At 31.6% G+C, this 10,033-nt stretch overlaps 1 pseudogene; it reads left to right on the top strand.

Annotated features, from left to right (window-relative positions):
- Positions 1-7,213: 7,213 nt before the first annotated feature.
- On the top strand, positions 7,214-9,537 carry LOC142625264 (uncharacterized; annotated as a pseudogene).
- The last annotated feature ends 496 nt before the right edge of the window (positions 9,538-10,033 follow it).

Genomic DNA, 10,033 nt, shown 5'->3' with positions numbered 1-10,033 from the left:
GAGCTATCATTAGGAGCAGAAGTCATATGTTAAAACTCTCTAAACAAAATAGTCACGCTAGTAATGGCTGCTGGGTTTTAAATTTTTTTTTTTTTTTGTTGAGGTGGGGTTTTAATTTTTTTGGGTTGGAGTTAGTTGTCTGGGCTGATAATCATAAGAGGAGGGGCTAATATACCTATTCCTAATATTAAAGAAAAAAATTTTGGGTTGGCTCCCTCCTGAGTCCGTCACTAAGTATCCGTTTGGATACTGCTAAAACGCAATGCGTTTGCATTTTAGTTTTTTTTTTTTTTTTTCAATGCTGTTCAGTGGGTCCCGTGCACTGTTCACGGGACCCACAAACCTCTTTTTTTAGCAACTTCTTCATTAAAAATGGGTCACACAATACTATTTACACATTTAAAAATAATTTTACTACAGTGTTTTCAGTTTTCAGTTTTCAACAGTATCCAAACGGATCCTAAATTACATGCACTGCGTTTGAAATGCAAATGTCCTCATTTTGAACTCGTGGATGGTTGTTTTCCTTTTGAAACAATTCCAGCTTCAATGTGAGAATTAAGTTAATTAACAAGTACTAAACCAGAGATAGGAGCACCCTTATTAGAGTAGTTTATAAGGGCTATTAACTAACCTAGCGCTCAGTATTAAAAAAAAAAAGAAAGCTATATTACAAACAAAAGTCTCTAATTTATATCAAAACTAGTATTATACCCGTGTGATGCATGGCTTAATCAAGAATCATGGATAAATTAATGAAAACAAAAAATTATTTTAATTAAAATTAAATAGATAACAAAAATAAAGTAATATTTTACTCTTTTTTTTTTAAACAAAGTAACCTTTTACTTTAAGTTATATAGTGAATGCATATTGTGTAAGATTATTTTTATAAATAAATAAAATCATATATAAGTCCAAAATTAATTGAATGGAATATGGTAGATAACTATGCAACTAAAATAAAAGGAGATGCCTAAAAAAATATAAAGAGAGTTTGCATAATTAAATCTCAAGTGCATATTTAAATGAAAAACATTGAATTCAATAATTAAAAAATAATAATTGAAAGCATATTTAAGTGGTAACCTCAATGTAATAGTTAAGAATTATGAACAACCCAAATTACTAAATATTAAAAAATAAAAGTAGATAAACTTACATAAAATTGAATTTTTGTCTTTGAAAATGAGGTAGCAGGCACCGGATTTCACCCTATAAAAAAAGTGTAAATATAAACTTCAAGAAATTTTTTTGAGAAAAACTCAATACCAAGAGTATTTTTTGATCAAGTGCTTCAAAACCTCAAATACAATTTTTTGTTATACCATAGATATCATGTTGTTATTAGCTTTTTTTTAATCCAAATATTTGGTATTTATCCAATAAAATAAATTAAAACAAAATATATTTGAAAAAAAAAAGTAGATAATGACTTTATATCCTCTTTTTAAGAAAATAAGAAAGTTGCTACTTTTTTTATAATACACTACAAAAAATAATAATAATAATAAGAATTAGATGGATTAGATGAAGAATTTGGATTATAATTAAATTAAGATTTTTATCAACTTAGAATTTATAGGAGAAAAAAATTATATATATTTTTGAAAATCTAGAAATGCAAAAAAAATTCTACAATTTGGTGAAGCCACTTGGTGTAACCATGTCATTTAAGCCTAACTTTTATTATATAGTATACTAGTTGCTGACCCGTGTGATGCACGGAAAAACTATTGACTCTGGAAAAAAAAAAAATCCAATAATGAGTAAATAGACATTTTGCTAGTTAGTATTTCTTCACAAAAAATGAAAAAATATTTAACTTCTATACTTTTCCATAGTTTAAAAGTGTTGTCTAACATTGAATGTTATTAAGTTGCAAGTGCATAGTTACTTAAATCCACAAAGTAATTTACAATTCTTAAATTAATAAAGCAAAACTTCCAATTATACACACACACACACACACACACACACACACACACACACACACACATACACATACATTAAAAACTAATATAAACTGTAAATATATAAATAAAGACCATGATATGGGGAAGACACACCAAGTTTCAAATTTGAGTAACAATATGACTTTCTCTTAGTAATAACAATATGACTTTCTCTTAGTAATAACAATATAGATAATTCAAAACATGGAACAATATCAAAATTACAATACCTAATTAGTAGAAATTTCAACCCAAAAACTAAACCCACGAAACAATGTCAATATAAATATGGAGATTAACCCATATACTCAAAATAAAATCAATTCTAAACATAACAAAAGAATAAGATAAAAAGAAAATTTCAGGCACATATGAAAGCAAATAAAAAATTTGACATAAAAGATAAAATTCATTAATAAAAATATAAACAAATATCCACATACATTGAATTGAAATTTTATTAATAATAACAATATAAACAAATTCGACATAAAATTCATTAATCAAAGAAGAAAGTTGAATCAAATTGTTTACGTTTTTTTTTCATCCTAAAGTGAAGTTAAGTTTAGGGTTTTAATTTTTTTTTTAATACAAAATAGAATTTCTACTCTAGCCTAATCTAAGTGTATATACGTGTGAAGCTCCTTCTTGAAGACTTGAACCCCGACCCTTACCCCTCACAACCACAAGTATTTATACTTGCAGAGTGACCACCGCACCAAGGGTGCGAGGTGGTAAGTTTAGGGTTTTGAGGAGGGAATAGAGAGTCCTAACATGAGTCTTTCTTTTTTTTTTTTTTTTTTTCTTAATCCTAACCTTTTTTTTTGGTTACGTGAATCTCTCTCTTTTTTCTTTTTCTTTTCTTGAATCCTAAAGTGAAGTTAAGTTTAGGATTTAGAGGTGATTATTATTAGGACTTTGAGGAGAGGAGAGAGAGTCCTAACAAGAGTCTCTCTCTTCCTCTCTTTTTCTTAATCTAACATAAATTTTTTTTTTGAGTCCTATTTTCAATGCGAGTCTCTTTTTTTCTTTGTTTTTTTTAGTCCTATCATAATTTTTGTTTTTATATAAATTACTAACGTTTGAGTTTGAGTTGAACTTATTAGAAAGATAGAGTTTCACTCCTTATTAAGTTTTGATTAAGCAAAAATAAATATGTTTAAAAAAAATGATAATTATAAGTTTGAGTTTAAGTTGGACTTGTTAGAGAGATAGAGTTTCACTCCTTGTTAAGTTTGAACTAGACAAAAATAATTTTTTAAAAAATAAAATGACAATTTTATTTAAATATTGTGCTGATGTGGAAAGTTGTTAGAGTTTCAGAGGCTTCACGGGTTTACCTCTTCTTTGAGTAATTTTTGTTATAGACATGTCACATGTGAGTTCAAGCTAATAGAGCATTTTCTCGGTGTCCATAAAGCTGCCAATAAGAAACATTACATACAAACCTCTGCACCAAAATAGACATTTTTGCTAATTCTACGTTACAACATTAGACATGTATGATTTCGGCTAATACGAAGTTGGCTAATGAAATTGTGTGAGATGTTTATAAATTGAAAGAGAAGAAATTTTTTTTTTTGGAGAAAGAAGACTTTGAATTTTAGTAAGATACAGGCATGTCTGCCTGATAAACAGCAAAATAATGGACTGGAACATCCTCCATCTAAACAGAAAAACCCGTGACATGACGTGCTTGTCTAGAAGAAGAAGAAGAAGAAGAAGAAGAAGAAAGTTGATAGTAAATTTTGAATAGAAGAGAACTTCTCTAGTTTGTGGTCTACTCTCATAAAAAATAAAAATAAAAATAATGAGAAAGTTGATATTACATTTTGGGCTTCTCTAATAGACTTATCATTAGTCCACACAGTAGAGAGCACATAATTATATTCCTAAAAAGGTAGTAGATCATTTAATGAGTACTTATTTGAATATCTTGTTCCTAAAGAAAAAGTGAAGTTTAAAAAAATTTGTGTTGGCAAAAGGTGCAGCTTGAAATTGTGCTACCTCACATGCACATAGCTTAATAATAAGGATATATTTAAGCATATTAGAAAGTGGTAGACCCTCTGACTTCATCAATGGTTTGAATATCTGATGCACAATATATATTGCTCTCATTTAAATTCACATGATCACCATTGCAACTTTCTTTGGTTGACTACAAAGGCATGAAACATTACTTTAATTTAGAATGATTTAAAACAAATTAAAAGATGATGTATATGTTAGCTTAGGGATGTGCAGTAGAATGAACATAAAAATGGTAGCAAGATGAGACATGGCATACCTCATAAAGTTCATTTGATATAACTATCAAACGGTGACCAAATGAGATTTTTGAATTATCATCAATAAAATCATCCATTTTTGGGTTCTCACGCACATATCCCTGATAAAATTTTGAAATGCACATCTTTAAATTGAATACAAATAGAAAACTAATAGCATTAAGATTAGAAGATTGCATTTTCCTTTGCTCCCTCAGTGACTTAACAAATCATTAGGCATTACTATCCTTGTATTTAAAAAAAATTGCAAACAACATAAGTCAAATTCATTGGATAGATTAAGTTGAAGTTCTTGAATAGGAATTATACCCTTAGATTCAAATTCAAGTCCAGCTGCGTTACCTACATCAAAACCAAGCTTGGCCCAACAAACAAATAACATAATATATTACAAATTGACTAAGCCAACGAACATGATAAAGTTTGGTAAGTATATGTAAAACAACAAAGAGCTTTTAATCCCTACCAAGTGAGTAGAAACGACCTTACCATGGGGATGTGAACCATTCTAAGCAGTAGGAACTCGTATTACCAATAAAAACAAATAAATAATTCAAAAATTGATGGCCATTTTGTAAAGGAACCAAAATGCAAAGAAATACCAAAGTCGACAAAAAGAACCATAATCAAAGCCCTTAAGGAGAAAAGGAATCTAAATACTTATGTAGTTCCCACACAGCAGTAGCTACTTCACTAAAAAAAAATTACATTATTAATTATGCATAATAGTTGCATGACTAACTTCATAAGATCTATACATTGCTATTTTTTTAAAAATGAAACTGAATTAACCTATTCTTCTTCTTCTTCTTCTTCTTCTTTTGAGAGAGAACCTTTTTTTTTTAATTTTTTTGAGAAACACACACACATATATAGGGGAAGGCGGATGAGATAAGAGAATACACTCACACGCCAACACCAATAGAGAGAGAACCTTTGATATTAATGAATTGACAATAAAGTAATATAAAATTCTGGTCAATCACATTGATCATTAATCAATTAATCATAACTTGTTTGATGACCATATTTAACAAAAAAAGTGAAAAGAAAAGAAAAAAGAAAAGAGGAGTTACTAATAACATATTTCATAATTTAAATCAAAATTCAAATCTACAAAGATGGGTAATAAAAAAAATCTACGCCAACACCAATAGAGAGAGAGAACCTTTGATATTAATGAATTGACAATAAAGTAATATAAAATTCTGGTCAATCACATTGATCATTAATCAATTAATCATAACTTGTTTGATGACCATATTTAACAAAAAAAGTGAAAAGAAAAGAAAAAAGAAAAGAGGAGTTACTAATAACATATTTCATAATTTAAATCAAAATTCAAATCTACAAAGATGGGTAATAAAAAAAATCATAACCAAATACTTTCACAAACTTCAACAATAAATCTTGCAAACCTCAAAGTTCATGAATATATTCTAATATAAAAATTGATAAGTAAAAATTTGCATAATAAAAAAAATTATAACCAAATACTTTCACAAACTTCAACAATAAATCTTACAAACCTCAAAGTTCATGAATATATTCTAACATAAAATTTGATAAGTAAAAATTTTAGTTTAAATGATTTTTTTTTAAAATTTAAATTCGATACTTACAACGGAGGAATGAGGATATTCTGACATAAATTGTGGAAACTTATTACCACAAAAAGGAATCATAAATATGCACATGCTTTCGAGATCAAACTAAAGAATTAGAAAACAGAGATTATGTACTCTATATACCAAATTATATGTGACATTAAGTGAGGAATATTGTAAAACATTATTGCACCTAAAAGAAAAATTAGATAAAAACAACTACCAATTCTCTTACCTGTTAGGTTGTGTTCCTAAGAAACCTACAAAATCAAAAGGATAAAAAAAATAAATAAATAAAAAACATGAAGAATCATCAAATAAATGATTTTTTATTCAATGGATGGTGAGTTCTTCAAACATGCGTCAAAGTCCATTAATAGCTGTGTCAGAGTTGGGGTTAGCCAAATCCATCGAAAAAATGATGTTTCATAATAGATTAAGTGTGGTCTTGAAAGCAGCTCTCCCAATATCTACTGCCTCACTGCTTTGATGAGTATCATCTAGGAGGTCTTGCACTTTCTTGTGCCTTATAGCTTGGTTAGCATCAAGTGTCTTGTTGGCGAATAGTTGTTCCATGCATATTCTACGAAGGTCTTCACCAGGTTGAAATAGATGCCATTCTTAGGGAAAGGAAAGAGTTCTAGGGTTTTTATGTTTTAATAGTAGCAAAATAGTGTATAGTATTCTCTTTTCGTAGTAGCATGTCTTCTTTAAAAAAAAAAATTTTGTTTAAAAAAATATGATAATGATGAGTTTGAGTTTAAATTGAACGTATTAAAGAGATAGAATTTCACTCATTGTTAAGTTTGGACTAAACAAAAATAATTTTATTTAAATAATATAATAATTTTATTTAAATACATTTTATTTAAATATTATATTGACGTGAAAAATTGTGGAAGTTTTAGATATTTCGGTTTATATATATATATATATAAATTATATGATTTAATTAAATCTTCTAACCTAAAATTTTCGAATTTATTCAATTGAGACGTCCGGCCAGTTAATCTTCATAACACAAAAAAAAAAAAGAAAAGAAAAAAAAAAAAGCCCCATAGGGCCCAAAACGACACAGTTTTGCTTTGTTCAGATTCTCTTAAACTAAAAAAATTCAAAAAATTAATTAAAAAAAAAAGGCAATTTAGCCAAAATCTAATTCACTTCTCTTTTTCTCTACCACAATTTCAATACAAACACTCTGCCTACGGCTACTCTGGGCTCGACCCATCCACAACCTCCGGAGCCGGGTTGGGCCAGGAGAGGAGCGCGCGTTCTGGAGAAGTACGACGCGGCGGCGGTTGGCGAAGATGATAATCAGTAAGAGAGGAGGTGAGTATGTTCACGGCGGCGAAGATGAAACTCTCAACTCTCTTCCTCCAAACCGAGATCCGACCATCCCATCACTACTATTTCCAATCTAGTCCTCTCCATCCTCAATAAACAACCCGCGTTGGTACGCTCACTCCTCATATCTCGTCCCACATTGTCGCTTCTATCCTCCAACAAATCCCAAATCCTTAACTGGGTTTCGGCTTCTTCATCTGCTTTCCGAACTAAACGCGTCCGTAGCACTTGCTCTGATTCTCTTATCCTTCACACGTTCCCTTTGTCATCCCAATATGCTACTTATAGCATTTTGATTGACGCTAGTAAAACTAGCAACACTTTAGGATGCACTCCAATTGTTTGATGAAATGACATTTGATGAAATGACTCATAGGGGTATTTTGCGCGCCTAGATTGTTGAATATCATGAATGAGCGTGGGCATTGTCCTGATGTCATTACTTACAATGCTTTTGCTTAATGGGTTCTGTAAGTTAGGTAGGATTGATGAGGCTTATGGGCTTTTACAAAGCTTTGAGAAGGACGGATATGATCTTGCAGTCAATGGGAATAGTTGTTTGATTGATGGTGTGTTTAAAGCCAAGAGATATGACGAAGCAATGTTGTGATGGAGCAAGATTTTGAGCCGGATGTTGTTTTGAACACTATAATAATTTGGGGTTGTCAGATGCGGGCAGGGTTAAGGAGGCGTTGAATTTGTTTTATGAGATGACCAAAAGGAATTTGGTTCCTGATACTTATTGTTACAATGCTTTGATTGAAGGGTTTTGTGATTTGGGTTTTTTGGATAAGGCTCAGTCTCTCTGACTTGAGATTTCAAAGAATGGTTGCTTCCCTGATGCCTGCACTTACACCATTCTCATTTGTGGTTTGTGTAGGAATGGGCTAGTTGGTGAGGCAAAACAGATATTCAAGGATATGGAGATTGGAGAAGGTTGGTTGTGTTCCTTCTATCATAATCTTCAATGCTCTTATTGATGGCCTTTGTAAGGCTGGTGAGCTTGAGGAAGCTCATCTTTTGTTCTTCAAAATGGAGATAGGGTGAAATCCTTCCTCATTTCTTTGGTTTTCTCAAGGTGCCAATCAGGTTCTTGATAAAGCCCGCCTCCAAACCATGGTGGAGCAATTGTGCAACTCAGGATTGATTTTTAAGGCCTACAGGCTTCTCATGCAGCTTGCTGATAGTGGAGTTGTACCTGCATAACAACCTACAACATTCGGGTCAATGGCTTTTGCAAGGCTGAGAATATAAATGGTGCTTTCAAGCTCTTCAAGGACCTGCAACTTAAAGGGCTCTCTCCCGATTCTGTTACATGTGGAACACTTATAGATGGGCTTCAAAGGCTTGACTGAGAAGCGGATGCATTTGGGGTCTTTGATCAAATGGAGAGGAATGGGTGTATGCCTAGCTTTGCAGTTTATAAATCACTTATGACCTGTTTATGCAGGAAAAATAAGGTTTCATTAGCCTTTAGTCTTTGGTTAAAGTATCTGAGGAACCTTCCTGGCAGTGAAGAGGAAGCCATAAAAGCTGTAGAGGAACATTTTGAGAAAGGAGAAGCAGAAAAGGCTATTTGAGGCTTACTTGAAAGGGATTTTAAAAAGAAAGATTTTGATTTAGGGCCATATACCATTTTGCTCATTGGCTTGTGTCAGGCAAGAAGAGTAAACAAAGCTAGGACAATATTTTCTGTTCTTGAGGAGTACAAGGTCGTTGTCACTCCCCCAAGTTGTGTTCAATTGATTTGCTGTCTCTCAAGAAGGAAACCTGGACTTGGCGATAAATGTGTTCCTTTAGTTTCATGTTGACACCACGAATTTGCAACCAGCTGCTTAAGTATGTACTTCGTTCCCAAGAAAGGAATGAGCATGTCCTGGACCTTGTAAGTAAAATGAAGTCTTTTGGATATGATTTGGTTGCTTTTCTTTACCGTAGTACAAAATTTCTCCTATATGGTCACTGGAACTCACAGAAGATGGAAAATGCATACCCTGGGTGATTATTGGCTATGGCAGAGGAATTACAGTCAGTAATGGATTTTTTTGGAACAATTCTTTTAACATATTGTCCTCATCAGGACAGCTTTTGTATAACAATAGTCTTAATTTGATATTGATAATCAACCCCATTTATGAGATCTTTATTTTTCACTCCGCCTTGTAGCCCTCTGGCGTAGGTACCTGGGGAGCGGAATTGATTCATTCTAGTTAGTGTGAGAAATAAGAGTGTTAATACTACTGATGAAGTTGATGGCATGGACCAGTTCCTATGCATCTGAAAATTTTTGTAATGCATACCTGAATTTTTTGTAACACTGTTGACTTTTTTTTGTTTTGTTTTGGTGAATGTAACATTGTTGACTTGAAAGAACACCATAAATTCATTTTTATCATGAATTAAAAGTTGTTTCAATGTTCTATAATATATTCTTATTCAACATTGGAACCCCTAAAACTCTGATGAAAAGTATCAGTTGTGTGATTGTATGATTGATGTAAATTCTGCTCAAGAAACAATTTAAAATTTTCTACAATTTTTGCTTAATCTGTGAGGATCATAAGATGGTATATTCTATGTGCTATATAGTTTCTTCTTGAGGCAGTGCCATATATGTGGCTTGTTTTGATTCAGCACTGCTGCTGTTGTAACTGTATGGATGAACTACTTGTATTCTCACAAGAGCAACATGTACTTGGACATCTCTTACTATTTGCTTTTCTCTAAGGATACAGAATTTTGGAACTCTCTCTCTGTTGCCTCCCAAGCTGCTGTTTGTGTTTATTGCCATATTCCGTAGGCAATGAAGTAAACAAGGTTCGTGTCTCACCTC

The sequence above is a fragment of the Castanea sativa genome, chromosome 2, assembly GCF_040712315.1.
Source record: "Castanea sativa cultivar Marrone di Chiusa Pesio chromosome 2, ASM4071231v1".
Classification (NCBI taxonomy): domain Eukaryota; kingdom Viridiplantae; phylum Streptophyta; class Magnoliopsida; order Fagales; family Fagaceae; genus Castanea; species Castanea sativa.
This window is presented reverse-complemented; position numbering and strand designations above follow the sequence as displayed.